General features: G+C 42.5%; 1 protein-coding gene across 1 annotated transcript in view; it reads left to right on the top strand.

The window, feature by feature from the left end:
* The window catches only part of LOC109397909 (uncharacterized), a 318,606-nt gene that overhangs the window by 134,060 nt on the left and 164,848 nt on the right, over positions 1-19,698 (top strand). The window contains exon 3 of the mRNA XM_029854610.2: positions 10,605-10,654. The gene's annotated coding sequence lies outside the window, so the exon portion shown is untranslated. The remainder of the gene's footprint in view (positions 1-10,604; positions 10,655-19,698) is intronic.

The following is a 19,698-nucleotide window of genomic DNA, read 5'->3' as shown; positions in this document are numbered from 1 at the left end:
ATTCTCGTATGCGAGGTTGATGTTGCCGACGGTCTTCAGATGCAGATTTTTTGCCAATTTTGATGGCGATGCAATCTCGGAAGAACATTAAGATCATAGTAGTCTGTAACTATATTGTGATGGATAACATTTAGTTCTAGATGGATAACATTTAGTTCTAGACGGTTGTACTTTTATTACACCCTTCTAACAGGTTGTGGACCCTATCGTAACCAAGGGCAACCAATAAACAAGCCAAAAAAATTTTCACACTGCAAGAAAAAATGGATCGTTTGGTAATTGCCAAGCTGAATGGAAGTAACTACAGTATCTGGAAGCAAAAGGTGGAGTTTCTGCTAGTTCGCGAGGAATTGTGGCAGTTCGTGACCGAGAACCGACCAGAACGGGGTGATGGACCTGGATCAGGTGATGGAGAAAGAGTTCGATTGCGGGACAATGGAGACCAGAAGGCGCGAGCAACGATTGGCCTATTGCTTGAAGATAGCCAACTGATACCCATCAAAGGCACAAAAACGGCTCGGGACACCTGGGACAGTCTCCACCGTCACTACGAAAAAGCACCTTGACATCAAAGGTATCCCTCCTGAAGCAAATGTGTGAGATGCGGTACAGCGATGATGAGGATATACAGGGGATTTTTTCGGCTTTCAGTCTATTAAGCGATTAAAACGAAAGTATCTTTCTTACGCCCGACGTTTCAATGGGTTTTAGCCGAAAAAATCCCCTGTGAATTCGAAACAGTCGATAGCATCCACGTACGATGAGGATATAGAGCGACATATCTTTGAGATGGATGACCTCTTCGAACGATTGACTTTGGCAGGCCAAGATTTGGATGAAAATCTGCAAGTTGCAATGGTGCAAAGCCTTCCGGAGTCATTCAATGCACTCACCATTGCTCTGGACGGTAGATCCGACAGCTCGTCGTCGGAACTAATCAAGACCAAGCTCGTACATGAAGTAGCAAAACGTTGCGAAAAAAAGCCCAACGAGTCTTTGCTGATGGATGGCGTGGACATGAGGAAACTGGATTGTAAGTACTGCCTGAAGCCCGGTCATAAAGAGAAGCATTGCAAGGCGTTAGCGGAACAGCAGATCATCGACGAAAAATCGGAAGATCAACCAAAGAGACGGAACGTGCCCAGGGCACGATCAGTTCGTCAAGAAATCCTCGAAGAATTTTCCTTTCTGGCTAGACGAAAATCATCCCACATGTGCGCGGGTGTGGATTTGTTGTACACCTTGGACAATACCGTAAAGCAGGAGGTAAGTCAAGCGGATGGGAGAACAACCAGCTCCGCCGGCATGGAGTCGTGTCGCATTGTGCTCCTTTCTCCTGATGGCAGCCTCAACCAAATCGCTCTTTCGGAAGTGCTCTATCCGGCACGGTATATCAGTGAAGAAATTGACATCAAAAGTAGTTGTTATTCGTTTTAACACTAACGGTTGCCGCATTCTCAAACAAGGCATGCTAATCGGAGCAGCCACCATGACTGGAAGACTGTATTCGCTGAACATGGACCGGGATATTGTCCGTGCAGTTGAAGCCCGGAATTTTTGACTAGCGAAGTTGGATTTTTCTCTAAATCCGTGCGTCGGACCCAAATGGTGTGCCTGTCGGTGCGATCGTACTCAAGTCTGATTACTCTGGTCGATTGAAGAAAGGGATGAAAATACCAAGTTTCATGAAGTGTCGAAAGGTGGTGTAATCAAGCTCGAATTTGATTAGAATTGTTTGTCTTCCGAGCTTGAGGAGGAATGATAACGAAGCAATCTCGGAAGAATATTTAGATCATAGTAGTCTGTAATAATATTGTAATGAATAGTTTCTCTCTCTGTGCTTGTACTAAACGGTTGTTCTTTCATTACACCCTTCTAACAGATTTTACAGCGGCCTCCTTGAAGAACTTCTAAAGGACTTCGTTTACTGAGTACCCGTCGAAGATTTACTGGCGATCGGCGGCTTCTACCATTAACATGTGGTAGACTCTGTTTAGAGCACTAGAAGCACCATTGAAGGTAGTGACGCTGCCAAAGGAACGCAGGATTTGGCATGCTGTTCCCTAACTCGATGTGGACTACCTCGGTGGTAGGACCGTGCACGGTTTCGAATTGTGGACTTCATTTACATAGAACGGTCCATAGTAGTGGACCCCGCACACGGGAAACGGACGCGAAACTGGCAGATCGGCTATGATCTGCTGGGCTAGAGCGGACTTGGATCGGAAATATGTGTGGCATTGGTGGAAGATGGACTTCACGAGATTTTTGCCGTCAAGGATCCAGAACTTCTGCCGTTAAACCAACTTATTTTTCAAGTGTGAAACAACTAGCTTGTCATAATAAATCAATAACAGGTGGGTTATGCATATAAAACTATCAATGGTCCGACTCGATTATCACCCCGAATAATCGAATTATTTTTTTATATCATTAGCTTATTGTGTTGGCACTAGACCTGTGCGCCGACTATATTTTGCTCGGCGGCGGCGTGAGGGCCATTTTTGGCCGGCGGCGGCGGCGTCATCGGCGTCACGCCGGTGGGAGCTTTCGGCGGCGGCGGCGGCGGCGTGAATCGGCGTGACCAAAATTTGACCATATTCAAATATATTATATAAATTAATATAGTATATTTGCCATATTTCAACACAGGCAAAGCAAAGAACATGACCATTATTCATGACATTAACTATTACGTTAGAATGAATACCTTTTTTTATTTCTGTTCGAGTCCATCATTGCCATTAGACCTACTGAGACCCTCTTTTTACTTATTCGTTTATTTGGAAGGCTCAGGTGCCACATGGACATAACAGAGCCGAAATGATTTATACATTTTTGTTTTTACGTTGTTTACATTTTTCAAATTGTCGACAGCCATAATACTAATAGTTTGGGAAGTATTCGTGGCTGTTTAGAGGTAAGGAATAACTAATATTTATAATTGGAAAGGAACATTGAAGAATTACCGGTATCCTAAATATAATGCATGTTGCATTACTCCAATGCAAATGAAGGGCAATAAAATATTGATTTTGCTACAGTTTTTTTTGTTTGCTTGTCTCAGAACCTTCAGAAGCAATCAAACTTGATAATAAGGTCACACTATTTACACTTAGGAATCCCCTAATGATTTCAGGGAGGAATCTCAGATGGAATCCTAGGAGGAGCCTCTAAGAAACTCCTGAAGCAATCCATGAAGAAAATTCTGAACTAATCTTTGCAGAAAATGCTGTTTGAAACCCTGAAGAAACTTCTGCAGGAATCTCTGGCGGACCAAGAATCTCTTTTAGAGGTTCCTGCAGAAAATTCTGAACAAATCCCTGATTGAAGTATTCGAGGAACTTCATAAGGAAATTCAGGAAGATTCCCCAAATTAATTCAAGCAGGAATCCCAAGGGAATTAAAGCAGGAGTTTCCAAAGGAATTCCAAGAGTAATCTCCGACGGAATCCCAGCAGGAATTTCAAAAGAAATTCGAGAGGAATCCCCAACGGGTTTCTAGGAGGAATCAACGAAAAATAGCAAGAAAGAATTCCAAGAGAAATTCCTAAGAGAATACTAAGAGGAATTTCAGAATGAATTCGATGAGGAAACCTCAAAGGAATTCCAGGAGGAAGCCCATAAGGTATTCCAGCAGGAAACTCCGAAGGAATTTGAGGAAGAATCCCCGGAGGAATTCTAAGAGGAATTCCCGGAGGAAATCCGTGAAGGATTCCCGAAAGAATTCTAGGAGGAATCTCCGAGGAAATTCAAAGAGGAATCACCAAAGGAATCCCAAGAGGAAATTCCTAAGGAATATAGGTAGTCCAGGAGGAATCTCCAAAGAAATTCGAGAAGGAAGAATCGTCGAATACCAGGAAAAATTTCCGAAGGAATTCTAGGAGAAAATCACCGAAGAAATTAAAGAAGGAAATACCGAAAGAATTCCAGGAGGAATCCTGGAGTAATTCCATGAGGAATTTTTGAAGGAATTTCAGGAAGAATCTCCGAAGGAAATCAAAGAAGAATCACCAAAGGAATTCTAGAAGGAAACCCCGGAGGAATTCAGGGAGGAATCCACGACGGAATATCAAGAGGAAACCCCGAAGGAAGTCCAGGAGGAATCCCCAAAGAAATTCCAGATTAAAAAAAAATCGACAAGAAATCCTCAAAGTATTTCTAGGAGGAATCATCGAAAAATATCCAGGAGGAATTCTCGTAGGAACCCTTGTAGGTATTCCATGAGAAACCCCTGATATAATTCTAGGAGGAGTTTCTGCAGGAATCCCAAGGGGCAAAACCGAAAGGATTACAGAAAGAATCTCCGATGAAATTCGAAGAGAAATTCTCGTAGAAATTTCAGGAAGAATCCCCGACGGAATATTAGGAGGAATCCCCGAAGAAATTTTAGAAGGAATCCTCGAAGAAAGTTCCGGAGAAATTCCCGAAAGAATTACAGGAGAAATCCTCTAGAAGGAATCCCCGAAGGGTTTAAAGGAGGAATCTCCGAATGAAATCCAGCAGGAATCCCTGAAGGAATTTCAGGAGGAGTCCCCGAGAGAAGCCCAGGAGAAATTCCTGAAGGAAGTCCAGCAGGAACACCTGAAGGAACCCCTGGAAGAATTCCTGAAGGAATTCCAGGAGAAGTCCGCGGAGAAATTACAAGAGAAATCCCTGCAGAAATCCCAGGAGGAGCGCCTGCAGAAAATATGGGAGGAATTTCTGAAGCATTTCCAAGCGGAATAGTCGAAGGATTTTCAGGAAGAATCCCCATAGGAAGTCCAGGAAAAATAACCGAAGGAATTCCAGGAGGAATTCCCGAAGGAATTCTAGGAGAAATCAATGAAGCAATTCCAGAAGAAAACCCCAAAGGAATTTCAGAAAAGGCTCCTGAAGAAATTCCATGAGGAATACCTGAAACAATCCCAGAAGGAATCTTCGAAAGAATTCTAAGAGAAACCATTGAAGAAATTCCAGGAGGACACTCCGAAAAAAATTTAAGGAGGAATCCATGAAGGATATCCAGGAGAAATACCCGAAGGAATTCCAGGAGACATTCCAGAATGAATTTTAGGAGGAATCCCCAAAAGAAGAGGAATCCCCAAATGAAATGCAGGAAAAATCCCTGGAGGAACTCCATAAGGAATCCAGGTACAATCTCCGAAGGAATTCTTAGAGGAATCACCAAAGAAATTTGACGGAAAATTAGAAGGAATCCCGAAAAAATTGCAGGAGGAATCCACGAAGGAAGTCTAGGAGGAAACCCGAAAGAAAATCTAGGAAGAATCTCCAGAGGGATTCCAAGAGGAATCCCCGAAAGAATTCCAGGAAAAAGGCCAGGTGGAATCCTCGAAGAAAGTCCAGGGGAACAACTGAAGGAAGTCTAAGAGGAATCCCCGAAAAAAATGCAGGAGAAATCCTTACAGGGGTTCCAGGAGAATGCTCGAAAGTATTCCGGTAGGAATATCCAAAGGATTTCCAGGCGAAATCCTCGAAGGAGTTTCAGCGGATCTTTCCGGCTAGGAGGAAGGATTTACAAGAGGTATTCTCTGAAGAATTCCTCCAAAGATTTCCAGAAGGAAATCCTTGAGGAATTCTTGTGGAAAGTCCACGAAAGATCCCTCAAGAATATCCTGGAGATATGCCTAGTTATAATCCTAAGGGAATTAATGAAGAAATTCCTACAAGATTCCTTAAGGTAATTCCTGTAGGAATTCCTGATTGAGCTTCTAGAGAAATCTCTGATGTAATGATGATGTCCCTGGAAGAATTCCTAAAGCAACTTCTCGTGATCTCCCCTAAGGAATCCTGAAAGAATCTTGGCAAGAACTCTTATATAGGAGTTCCTGAATAAACTTCTGGGGTAATCCTTGAATTCTCCTGGAGGTATCCTTGGATCTTCGTATACGATTCTCTGAAGGAACTTCTGAAGGAATCCCTTAAGAAATTCAGGAGTGATCTCTGAAGAAACATCTGCAAGAATCCCTGAAACTCCTGGAGAAATCTCTGATGGAATTTCTGAAAAGAACTCCTGTTGGCATTTCTAAAGGTACTTCAGAAGGAATCCCTGCAGGAACTTCTAGACTAATTTCTAAAGACCTCCTGCAGGAACTAATGAAGAAACTTCTCACGGGAATCTGATGGATCTCCAGGTGGCATTTATGAATCCTTCTAAAAAATCTTTAAAAGGACTTCTGAAAGGATACATGAACGAACTCCCGTTGAAATAGCTTAGGAAACTGCTGAAGCAATTTCTAATAAACACCTGGAGGCATCCCAGAATCCTCCTGGAGCTATAAGGGAGAACCCTGAGAGATCACCGAAGGAACTTGTAGTGCAATCCTTAAAAGAGCTCCTAAAAGAATATCTGAAAAAAAATCTCTAGGCATCCCGAAGTATTTCCAAGAGGAATCTCCGAAGAAATTTCAGGAGGGATTCTTGAACAAATTCCAGGAATTTCTGCAGGATCTCCTGGAGGAATCTCTGAGGAAATTTCAGAACTAGTTCCCAAAGAAACTCCTGTAGGAACTCCTGAAGGAACTTCTGAAGGAACTTCTGAAGGAATCCTTGAAGGAACTCTCAGACTAATCTCTGAAGGACCTCCTATGAGAATCCCTGAAGGATCTTCTTCTGGATGAATCTCTGATATATCTCTAGAAGACATCTTTGAATTCTCTAAATGATTTTCTGAAGTTACTTCTGTCAAGATCTTCTAAAAAAATCATCCTGGAGGCATCCCTGTAGAATTTTCTGGAGGAATCCGAGGAGGATCTCCTGGAGGCATCACTGAGTCCTTCTGGAAGAAAAAACTTCTGGAGAGATGTGAATGTGTGTTCTAAGAATTGAGAAATCAGTTATTGTAAATAAACTTTTATAATAGTGATCGTGAGATTTTTTTTATCTCAAATTTTTGTAAACTTAATTTCGTTCGTGCACTGATCACCGGCGTGAAAAATGAAAATCGGCGGCGTGACAAACAGCGGCGTATGGCGCGCCGCCGATACCTCGGTCGGCGTCGGCGTGAGACAAAAAGTGTCGGCGGCGGCGGCGTGGCGCGGCGGCGCACAGGTCTAGTTGGCACGCCTTCATTGGTGTTCCTTCCGGGGATTCCTTGTGGGTGTACATGTGGGTATTCTTCTAGGAACTTCCTTCTGAAGATTCTTACAGAACTTTCATTCTAGATTTCCATCCTGGAATTTCATCTTTCGATTACTACGAAAACTGCAATCTTGGATAACTCTTGCTAAGGATTCCACCTTGTATACTTGCTGTGGTTTCCTCCAAATTCCTCAATGGATTACATCTGATAAATTCTTTAGGAAATACTTCAAACATTCTTTCAGGAAATTCAGAAATTTACGGAACAGTAGTTAAGTCTGGAATCCAGGAATTCGATTCAGGGATTTTCCAAGAACTCCTAAAAGAATTACATAAACCCTGTAGGTATTCCACAAGGAAATCGCATGAAAGAACCCCTGCAGTTTTCCTAGAAAGAATTTCTGAAGGATTCCCACAAGGACTCTTGGAAGATTTTCAGAAGAACTTCTGCAGAATTCTCAGAAAAAAAAACTCCTGGAAGATTTCTATAAGCAACACCAGGAGAGCTCCAAGAACGAACTTCTGGAGAATTTGCATAAAAAACTGCTGGAGAATTCTTAAAAAACAACTCCTCGAGGACACCCAAAAGCAACTCCTGGAGGATTCCTTGAATATTTTCTGGGGAGATTCTCACAACGAACTCTTAGAGGAAACGTAGTAGGAAATCATGGAGAAAATTCCAAGAGAAGTGAAGATAGAATCCAGTGAAATCGCTTGGAAGTATTCAAAATCAAAGTTCCAAAAGGATCTCCTGCTGCAAAATTTTGGATGTGTCCCAGAAGGACTTTGTAGAAATATACTAGTCATAATTCTTTGAAAAATCCCAGATGAAATAATACAACAAAATTGAAGGAATCCCAGAAAGAAATTCTGAGGAAACCTCAGATGAAACTGCTGGAGGAATATCAGAAAGAATTTCTGAAGTTATTAAGATAATAATCTTGAATGCATGTTCGTAGGAAATTGCTAAGAATCGGAGAAACTCCTGTAGGAATATCGGAAGGAAAATCTTGGTAAATCTGAAAAACTATTCTTTGATGAATTTTAAGAGGATATCTTGTTTAAAACGCCCAACGAATTCCGATTTCTGGTGGATTTCTTGATAGAAACCCCGAAGAAACTCCAGAAGGAATGTAAGAAATGACGTGTGGCATAATCCGATAAGTAACTCCCAAAGAAATTCTTTTGCTACGATTAGCTTTTCATATGATTGGTTTCTAAAGAATTCCCAGGAGTTATAAACTTTTTTTAGAGAAACCTCACCAAATTTCAAGGGATGACCAAATGGAAGGATACGAGATAACTTGAAGGAATCCGAGAAGAAACATCCGCATAAGTTTTTCTTAACCTTCCAGGACGCGTGCCATCAAGCAGCTGAAACTGCACCGCGCTCGCGCTGTATACGACGAGCGAGGTTTTTTTTGGTAGTGTTGTACCTTTTACAACGGCGCGCGCACTGAAGGGTTAAGAGTATCTCAGAAAAAACTTCTACAGAAATCTGTGAAGGAATTACTGGCGGCAATCTTAGAAGACACTCCTGGAATGCCCTCTGGAAGGCAGGATACGTATCCTTCTTTGTTGATATCTCCAATCGCGTTTCAGAAGATTGATTATTTCTGAAATTGTGTCATTCTTGAAAGCTTCGATCCCGATACAGAAATTGTAATATGCGTCACTCTTGGTTTAGACGAAAATAGTTAGATATACGAATTTAAGTTTCCTAAATTCGCAGATGCACCCCGGTCACAAAAATGTGGTCAAAACCGGTTGTGCTACTTTTCATTGAATGTTGGTTCCACAAATATCGTTTCTCCGAGCCCCAATTCCTCGAATGACCCATTTTCCCGAATCATACATATATTATGCACCCCAATGCACCCTTTTATAAGCGGTTCTTTTAAGCTTCATTGGATTCCTTTCATGAGTGCTCATTTTTACTAAAAATATATATTGTCCCTAATGACTTTCTAGCTTAAGGTTGAATAACTTTTTGAAATGCATAATTCCTAGGATCATGAACATTTTATTGTTAATGATCACTTCGAACAAGAATGTAATGTGTACCCTTTTCGGGAAAATGGGTTATCCGTGGAATCGGCATTCGAGCAAATAAGAGATTCGAGGAATCGATATTCAGGGAAAAGTAGCACAACCTTCAAAACCTCTTACCGTTGGTAGTTAAAAAACTATCAATCGGTAATGAGTTGATGAATTCTTCTATTGTAAGGGATATGCACAACTTTTAACATCTTAATAACTTAGAAGCATTTGCACTTTGATTGTTTTTTAGAAACAATGAACAATCTTCCATACCAAAACACTTTGGATGGATTTTCGTTATTTCCCCAAACATCTTACAAATCGACCACCGAGCACAGTATCCCCGTATCAACCTAGCGCGCGCGAAATATCCACCCATGGTGTGCGAAAGGCAATAAAAATCGAAAAATGTCAGTTTCGGTTTCATTTCTTTTCATTGCAAATTCACAGTTTCGCACTCGACTCTCGGGTGTGGTGTGGAACACCCGGCCGGCGTGGTTCTCCAGACCAGAGTCTGGCACTACACTTATAGGTAAGCTGCTGGCTGGTGGTGCTCCTGTGCCGTGGCTTGACTGCCACTAACCGAAAGATGGCCCTCAACAATTACGTGGGGTGATATAACAAATTGGCTGGCTATATACATACATGGTATAGTATAGTGGGTACGATCGCGTCGATCGTCGCCAAGTTGTAGGTCGCGCCGAATTGGTCCAGATTTTACTTTTATTTTTACGAGTTTGTTTTCGTTGGTTGGTTGGCTGTTGGAATTTCGACAAGTGCAGGCTGATGTTTAAAAAAGAGTTTTTTTTTGCCAGCTGCAAAACCAAAGAAGTAGAGCGGAAGCTTGGTGGATGTTTTTTGCAAGGATTCCCATGGGAAAATCGGTTTTTGAAAAACGATGATTGAATCGTAATGGCTCAATCAATCGAATCGGTAATATGTGTCAATGAGTAGGTACGTGGGAGAAATTTAATAGGTGTTTAATGTGATGTGCCTCTTTTCTTCTCTCTTTTAACGTTTAGCTTCGTCTTTCTTCCTTCTATTCACTATTTTATAAACACTAAAGCCTTTTATATTATATTTATTAAAATCCAATTTCATCCTTTTTCAATCTTCTGCTTTATTACTTCAATCTTGTATCTTTTTTCTTCTATTTACTATCATTCATCATTTATGTCCTATTTTGTATGCTCCTTCCCCTTTTTTTTCAAATACTATCCTTTTTTCATATTTACAAACTTTTTTCTTCTAACTTCTATATTTCATCTTCTATCTTTTTACACTCATCTTTAATCGTTTATATTCTATCTTCTTTTAGCTGTCTTTCTTTTGTTCGTTTTTATTTCCTGTATTATATTTTTGTTCAAAATTTAAGTATTATTTATCTTCTCCATGTGGGCAATTAATTTCAACAATATTAAAAGTATAAATAAACAATAAAAGATATTACTGTACTTATCAAACTATTTTTATGCTTCTTTACAGATCACAGACAAGCTGGCCACGTAATTTAAAAACAAACCCGATTGCAGAAGGTAAGTCTTCATATCAGCAGCTTATGTTCCAACAGCTCACCAAAACCATGGAGACCTGACCTAGGATTCGGAAAGACGTCGTTCCCTCCATGACATAACCTATAAGCCCTTGACAGTGATCCCGTTCGGGGTAATTTCTCATTTTTAATGGCTTTTTTCGACTGATTTATTTCTTCGTTGGTATTTCTTGCTCCTCTTTCGCCTTCCTACCCATTTCCGTAGAAAGAAGGATGATCCAAACCCAAGCACGATACCAGTGATCGTCACCACTGGAGGCTGTCGTCGTTTGTCGATGGTGTATTATGCAATTCTTTCAAGTTGTGTCGGTCGTCAACTTCGTCATCGGATTCTGCGTAGGTTTCTCCTTCGACTAGAACGGCTTGGCGTGCGCGCACGCGTTTATTGAAACTGCATGTCTGGGCGTAATTTAGTCCACGCCAATAGTGTGGCTCATTTACGCATCATATCTTTAGCCGTGTAGGTAAGGTACGTCCCCGTCACGGAAAGTAGCCGAGATGACATTTAACTCTTTCTCAGCAGCAACAAGGAAGGTGAAATACATCGATTGACTGACTTCCCATCAGAACGGGGTCACTATGGGAAGGAAGAGGTTGCCAGTGATCGCGAAAAAACAATAACCGGTTTCACCCCATCATGACGATCCGACGAGATCATCTGATGATCGGTCTTGTTGAAGGATTGATTTCACTAAGGATTCGAGTCACGCACCGACCATTATTATTGTTGGTGACAGAGGGAGTGACTCTTCAATTAGCTTCTGAAAGTCGCAGCTTAAGGATTCTGTCACGTCGTGCTTTCAAGTGTTCGAAAACATTCATTCGCGGGAATGCCCAACGCGCACTGTCAGAGGCGCTTTTCGCCAAGATCAGCACTTAATATCGCCATAGATGTAGGAACAAGGGGCAAGTTCCCCTGCATTTCTGTAGACCTTCCCCAAAATTGTTCAAAATTTTCTAATACCCGGATGATGCTACAAAGCAGTTATACTGAAAAACTGGTAAAGACACACGTGTGTCAACTAAAAACAGATTCAAATCGAAAACCAAAACTAAACTAACGAAAACTAAGAAACAGATTTGAAAACAGCTCCAGAACTAGGGCAAAAGCCAGAATGACAACAAAAAAATAAGATCGTAAAAAGATCCAAGATCCAAAACCACAACCAGAACTAGAACAAAAATCAGTACAAAAACTAGAGGTATAATCCTCAAAAACAAGAACTAGAGCAGGCCTTATAATAAGAACCAGAAGTAGAATCATTAACAGATCCAGAACGACAACAACAAACAACACTAGAACCAAACCCAAAGATTGAATCCAAACTAGCGTTAGTATTTGAAACAAAACTTGATCCAGAAATATAAACAAAAAATAATTTAAACAAAATTAGAAGCGAAAACAGAAACTAGTTCAGACAAAAAAAAACAATAAGAATCATAATTGGAATCAGATCCAGAAGCGGAATAAAAAAAATGACCAGGAACAGAAAAAATGAATACAAAAGTAGAAATAGAAACACAAACAAAATCAAAACCAGAACAAGCATTAGGACAAGTAGGTACTTACAAAATCGGAGCAAGAATCACAACAAGAGAATAACTATTTCTCTTAGCGGATCGGCTGAGGAATTTACAGGTTGGTTGTTCAATGGGATTATGAGGATTTCAGGGACGTTTCAATAGTATTACGGAGGGTTCAGGGATACGTCAAGAGCCTTTGAGAGCGATTCAGAGGTGGATGATCTCAGGAGCCTCTGAAGGGCATTACAAGGGCATTTCAAGACATTTCAGAGAGATTCAGGGGAATTAAGAACGTTTTAAGGGCGTTCGGGAGGTTTCAGGGGCCCGGGCGTTTCTATACATCTCAAAATCGTTTCAAGGAAATTTCAGGGTAGTGTCAAAAGAGTTTCAAGCACCTTTTTAATTGTGTTTCAAGGGAATTCAGGCACATTTTCAATAGACTATGGGGATCTCGAAGGCATTTGAATTGGATTGAGGAGGTTTCAGTGGCTTTTCAAGAAATTTCAGGGGCACGTCAAGAGGTGTTTTTTTTCTTTTAGTGACAAATAAATTTCCAGATTTTATTGAAATCTATTTCAAAACTTCGTGTTTCATCTTGCCCCCCCCCCCCGTTTCAACTTGCCCCGGTGTACCTTATTTCAAAGGGATTGCGGGAATTTCAGGAACGTTTTAATAGTATGAAGCGCCCTACCCCTGGAACCCCCTGGAATCCCCTGGAATCCCCTGAAATCCTGTGAGATTTTCTGAATTATTCCTGAGGACTCCAGGTTCTTAACTCCCTGAAACTCCCTGGGAGCGCCTGAAATGCCTATGAGACTCCCCAAAACTCCCCTGACATCCCCTGGGACTCCCTGAAACGGCTCTGAGACCCCCCGACTCTCCCTGAAGTGCCCTTGAGACCCCCTGGAAACCTCCTTACACGCCCCTGATACCTCCAGGTATCTCCTTAAATCCTCTGTTTTCTTCTCCAAGCAATGCGAGGATAATCTGCTCAACCGACACCTGAACAGAAAGGTCCAGGTAGTGTTGGGTTGGGACCACCTCCTACAGGCAAACCAGAAGTTGGACTACACCGCGACTCGCAAGATACATTTCCATTGCCGCCTATCTCTACGTCCCTCCGGGACCACCAAGAAGGCAATGCTGCAGAGAGGGGTGCACACCGCACCCTCAAGGTTAGCCGAGTAGCCATGCAGCAATGAACATCGTAACATGCTTTGGGGAGTCCACCAAGGCCGCATGTTGGCAATTTGCCAGCTTCCCGGGTGGCCTTAGCATCCCCTTTGTCATCGTAAGGCGGGCAGGATCGTGGTGGCTGTTCTCCGAATTCACGCGCCACCACCTCTGTAGCTCCAAGATAATGCATTCCAGCGAAACTCATTCCATCACATCCTTTGGACAAGATTGTCCGGAGTTGTGTCCTCCCCGCATGTGCCTATCATAATCAGTATTTGAAACAGAACCTAAACCAGAAATAGTTGAATCGAAATAAGAATTGTCAGGAAAATGATTCAGAATGAAATAAATAATAGTAAAAACCAAAACCGAAATCAAATACTAGAACATAGGTTCCCAAACTTTCAGGGTTCACGACTCCCTATTGCCAGCAGACGTACTTTTCGCGACCCACCATAGAAATTTCCTCATTTGCTGTCTGTTACAGTGAAATTTTCTACTGTCCTTCGCGACCCCCTGGATGAAGGCCGGCGACCCCCCTGGGGGGTCGCGACCCACAGTTTGGGAAACTATGTACTAGAACAAAGAAGTAGTATAGATAACATGGCCGTGGCTAGAAATAAAAATAAATACTGAAAGAGATATAGAAACAGAAACAAGTTCAAAAAAAAAAAACAAAGCTAAAAGATACAGAAAAAAACTGGAACAAGAACCAGAACTTGAGAAGAATATGAACTGAAAGCAGAACATGAAAGAGAAACAGCATGAGAAATAAAATAAGAACCAGAAACAAAAGTGAATCAGAAATAAAACCTAAACGAAAAATAGAACCAAAGACAGATTGAGAATCAAAATTAGAGACTAAACTAGACCAAAAACTCTATTTGAAATGGAATCAGAACCAATATCAAGGATAAAACCGGAAGCACCAATAAGAATAGTACGGGTCAAGAAGGATAAGAAGAAGAAGAAGAAAGGGAAAAATAAGAAGAGGAGGAAGAAGAATCTTTTGCTGGTATCAGATCTAAAAGCGTTTGCTAGAGGTCATTTGCAAAACCAAGAAGGCTGTTTAGCAGGTATTTATTACTGTGTGCATTCAAAACGCAAATATTAAATGCGGGAGCACCAAATGTGTTGAAATTTTCTAACAAGTAACCCGATGTCAGCGGAAGCTTTCGAATCCTAGGTTGGCGGTGATATTGACTACGGTAGCTAAGTTGCCTTTGGTAACATTGTGTTACCGCGCTTGAAGCGCATTTGATCACCGTTTACATCTAGAACACACACAGAAATATGCTCTAAAGCCCTTATCCAACTATGTTCCGTCAAGTAGTGGGATCTCCAAAAACCCTCTTCAGTGCAGGTCATCGAATATACTAGCGTAGCCTGTAGAAATAAGTAACCCCCATGAATCCAACTGAAATCTCCTGCAGCTATCCTGAAACCTAACTGTATCTTCCTGAACCCCATCTGTAGAAACTCTCTGAAATCTCCTGAAATCCTAACAAACATTTTCACTGTATATGATTGATTGATTTGTCTTTATTTAAGAGACTTTCAGCCGTTGGCTCTACTGCTGTATATGAGTGCAACAAACGACTCTTAAGCAAACTATTGCTCAATAAACTGTTATTCTGCTAGTTCTGTTACTTGGGATCCTCTTGAAAACCATCTGAAATCCCAAAGGGCCTAAATCCCTATTCAAGTTTCTAAAAATTCCTAGAAGTCTCCTGAGACTCCGTGAAGTTCTCTGAAATCTCCTTGAAACGTCATGAAACTCCACTGAAACTCCTTGAAAGCCTCCTGAAATTCTAAAAACCTGAAATCACCGTAATCTCTATGCAATTCATTGAAACTCCCTGACATATCTTGAAATTCTCCAAATTATCCTAAGGCTCTTCTGGAACCCCATGAAGTCCCCTAGAATTCTTTGAAACCGTTCTTAAACACTTGAAATCCCATGAAAACTTTGGGAAACTCCTCCGTAATTCCTGGAAGTTCTCTGGAACCTCGTTGAGTCTTCTTTGACAACCGTTTGACATTCATTGAAACCCACTAAATCAGCGTTTCTCAAACTATTGGTCGCGACCCACTGGTGGGTCGCGAAAGCTTGGGCTAATTTACAAACACTAGCTTGGAGAATCTGCAGAGTTATTTCTATAAATTCAGCTTCTCCTTAATTCTATTCACAATTTTGCACTATAAGTCTTAGTCTGGAGTATTTTGAAACAACATTGTACTATTGCACTGTCTGTGTTCGATTCTGAAACTCGGAGTTTCCCAATTAGAAGTTCTAAGATAAGAGTTAAGTGTTTGTGTTGTAGAAAAAAATCTACATTTGTCTACAAAAATCTACGTGTTTGATCGATAACACGTTAATTCAGCTGTTTTTATGAGGAAGAAGAGTTTAGTAAGCCAAAATCGTTTGTCCGACTCCTAAGTTAGGGAACTATTTCAGTAATGCGGTATTTGCAGATAATGGTTGTGGTAAAAGGCACGTAACGAAAGGGAGGGAACAGTATTGTGATATTTCAGACTGTAGTTTAATTTAAAAACACTTCACTAATATTTCACTTTTGCAAAAGCAAAAATAAAAAAACGACTGTCGAGCACTTGACACTGAAGAAGTTCGTAAGTCACAGACAAAGTAGGCCTATCTGTCCGAAGATAAGCATTAAGCACAGTAATAAAATTAAAAGGAATTTGCTTGTCCTTTCTAGTTTTTCTTTAAAAGGTTATTTTTTTCTTATTTTTTATTTTGCAAAAGTGAAGTATTATTGAAGTGTTTTTAAATTAAACTAGAGTCTGAAGTAACAAGTTCTACTAAAAGCTCTAAAGTAATAGTGAAGTGATTGTGATAGTACTGATCGAAGGAACAGACTCACTCTGGGTTTGAGATGAGGACTCGAAATCACTAGCAGTTAAAATTTTACTTTCCTGCTCACTTGTTGGTGCATTAGTCTCTGTTGCTGAAATGCTTCTTTTTCCTTTTTGTTCTTTGGTTTATACCTCGTCCCGATGTCGAAAAGGTTCTGAAATGAATCAGAGAAATCCTTTCTCTTTTCAGCTTCTTTCGCCGGCATTCTTAGCTTGCGCTTCTGCAAAATTTCATAGTACCGCAAGATTTTATGTTGCACTGTTCTGTCGTCGAGCAAATGGTTCAAATGTTTTTTGTTCCATGATGCCTTCAAAGCTTGTGTTGTTAATTGTGCACTTGATTTAGCCTTTTGCTTCTCTGCCCGCAGATGAAACATGAATTTCCGGAAAACTTCATTGTATGTAGGCAAATTCGATGATTCTGGGAACAAATGTATGTATTTTCCAACTAGCCAAATATCTTCCATTTTGAACACACAAAAAAACTGCTGCTTGCTGGGACACTTCTTCAACAGGGCGAGATAGTATTCACTTTAAATTTGACATTCTCACTCGAAATATAAAAATACAGAATGAATGAAACTAAAAATAACGATTCCTTATATACTTAAAGTGTGACAATTTCACTGTGCTGTCTACCTATAGGTAGTAGCATCCGAAGGACTGTGATGTCTACCAACTAGTAGTAACGTTCTAGTTTGTACCTACAGGCCTTACTTACCTTACCGGTCAGGCTAAGGCCGGGGTGGCCTCTGCTGTACATAGTAGTCGCCTCCATTCCACTCGGTCCATGGCTGCTTGCCTCCAGTTCCGCACTCTGCGTAGGGTCCGCAGATCGTCCTCCACTTGGTCGACCCACCTAGCTCGCTGCGCTCCACGTCTTCTTGTTCCGGTCGGATGACTCTCGAGAACCATTTTAGTCGGGTTGCTATCCGACATCCTGATGACGTGACCCGCCCACCGTAGCCTCCCGATTTTCGCGGTATGGACGATGGTTGGTTCTCCCAGCAGCTGATGCAGCTCGTGGTTCATTCGCCTTGTCCAAGTCCCGTCTTCCATCTGCACTCCGCCGTAGATGGTACGCAACACCTTCCGTTCGAAAACTCCAAGGGCGCGTTGGTCCTCTGCACGTAGGGTCCATGTTTCGTGCCCATAGAGGACGACCGGTCTAATCAACGTTTTGTAGATGGTTAACTTCGTGTTACGGCGAACTTTATTCGATCGTAGAGTTCTGCGGAGTCCAAAGTAGGCACGATTTCCTGCCACAATGAGCCTCTGAATTTCTCTGCTGGTGTCGTTGTCGTCGGTCACCAGTGAGCCCAAGTACACGAATTCTTCAACCGCCTCGATTTCATCACCGTCGATGTGAATTCGGGGTGGCGGGCGCGGTGATTCCTCCCTGGAGCCCTTTGCCATCATGTACTTTGTCTTCGACACATTAATGACTAATCCGATTCGCCTGGCTTCACTCTAGTCGGATGTACGTTTCCGCCATCGTCTCAAATTTACGAGCAATAATATCAATATCATCGGCGAAACCAAGCAGCTGAACGGACTTCGTGAAAATCGTCCCACTCGTGTTTATCCCCGCTCTTCGTATTACACCCTCCAAAGCAATGTTGAACAGCAAGCACGAAAGACCATCACCTTGCCGTAACCCTCTGCGAGATTCGAAGGGACTCGAGAGTGTCCCTGATACTCGAACTACGCACATCACTCGATCCATCGTCGCCTTGATCAACCGTATCAGTTTATCCGGGAATCCGTATTCGTGCATAATCTGCCATAGCTGTTCTCGATCGATTGTATCATACGCCGTTTTGAAATCGATGAACAAGTGATGTGTGGGCACGTTGTATTCGCGGCATTTCTGCAACACCTGGCGGATGGCGAACATCTGGTCCGTTGTAGCGCGTTCACCCATAAATCCAGCCCGATATTGCCCCACGAACTCTCTTGCAATCGGTGATAGACGGCGGCATAAAATTTGAGAGAGTATCTTGTAGGCAGCGCTCAGTAGTGTGATCGAGCGGTAGTTCCCGCAATCCAATTTGTCGCCCTTTTTGTAGATGGGACACACGATACCTTCCATCCATTCCTCCGGTAATACTTCCTCCTCCCAAATCTTGGTAATGACCCAGTGTAGTGCTCTCACCAGTGCTTCTCCACCGTATTTTAGAAGCTCGCTTGGTAGTTGATCTGCTCCAGCGGCTTTGTTGTTTTTCAACCGGCCAACCTCTTCCTCAATCTCTTGAAGGTCAGGGGCCGGAAGTCTTTCGTCCTGTGCACATACTCCTAGATCTGTTACCACGCCACCTTCGGTACTTGCAACGTCGCCATTGAGGTGCTCATCGTAATGCTGCTGCCATCTCTCGACCACCTCACGCTCGCTCGTGAGAATATTCCCGTGATTATCTCGGCACATATCGGCTTGTGGCACAAAGCCTCTGCGCGAGCGGTTCAGTTTCTCGTAGAACTTTCGTGTGTCCTTAGCGCGGTACAGCTCTTCCATCGCTTCGCGATCTCGTTCTTCCTGCTGGCGCTTTTTCATCCGGAGGACTGAGTTCTGCCTGTTCCGCGCCTGTTTGTAACATGCCTCATTCGCTCTCGTACGGTGTTGCAGCATTCTCGCCCATGCTGCATTCTTCTCGTTTTTTAACTGTTCACATTCGCCGTCGTACCAGTCGTTTCTGTGATTCGGAGTCGCGAAGCCTAGTGCTGTAGCCGAGGTACTACCTATGGCGGATCGGATGTCCCTCCAGCCATCTTCAAGTGTAGCTGCGCCAAGCTGCTCTTCCGTTGGTAGGGCCACTGCTAACTGCTGCGCGTAGTCTTGAGCCACTTCTACGTTACGAAGTTGCTCGATGTTGAGCCGCGGCGTTCGACTTCGACGCGTGGTGATAACTGTCGAAAGTTTTGAGCGCATGCATACAGCGACTAAGTAGTGATCCGAATCTATATTCGCACTGCGGTATGTGCGGACGTTGGTTATATCCGAGAAGAATTTACCGTCGATTAGAACGTGGTCGATTTGGTTTTCTGTTTGATGGTCGGGTGATCTCCAGGTGGCTTTGTGGATATCTTTGCGGGGGAAGAAGGTGCTTCGGACTACCATACCACGGGAGGCTGCAAAGTTTACGCATCGCTGGCCGTTATCATTCGATACGGCGTGCAGGCTGTTTCGCCCGATTACCGGTCTGTACATTTCCTCCCTTCCTACCTGCGCGTTCATGTCGCCGACAACGATTTTCACGTCACGCGACGAGCAACCATCGTATGTTTGCTCTAACTGCGCGTAGAACGCTTTTTTCTCGTCATCGGGTCTCCCTTCGTGTGGGCAGTGGACGTTGATGATGCTGTAGTTGAAGAAACGGCCCTTAACTCTCAACATGCACATCCTTGCGTTGATCGGCTGCCACCCGATCACACGTTGTCGCATCTTGCCCAACA

Source organism: Aedes albopictus, chromosome 1 (assembly GCF_035046485.1).
Source record: "Aedes albopictus strain Foshan chromosome 1, AalbF5, whole genome shotgun sequence".
In the NCBI taxonomy this organism is placed as follows: domain Eukaryota; kingdom Metazoa; phylum Arthropoda; class Insecta; order Diptera; family Culicidae; genus Aedes; species Aedes albopictus.
Note: the sequence above shows the minus strand (reverse complement) of the source record. Positions and strands in the feature narration are given on the sequence as shown.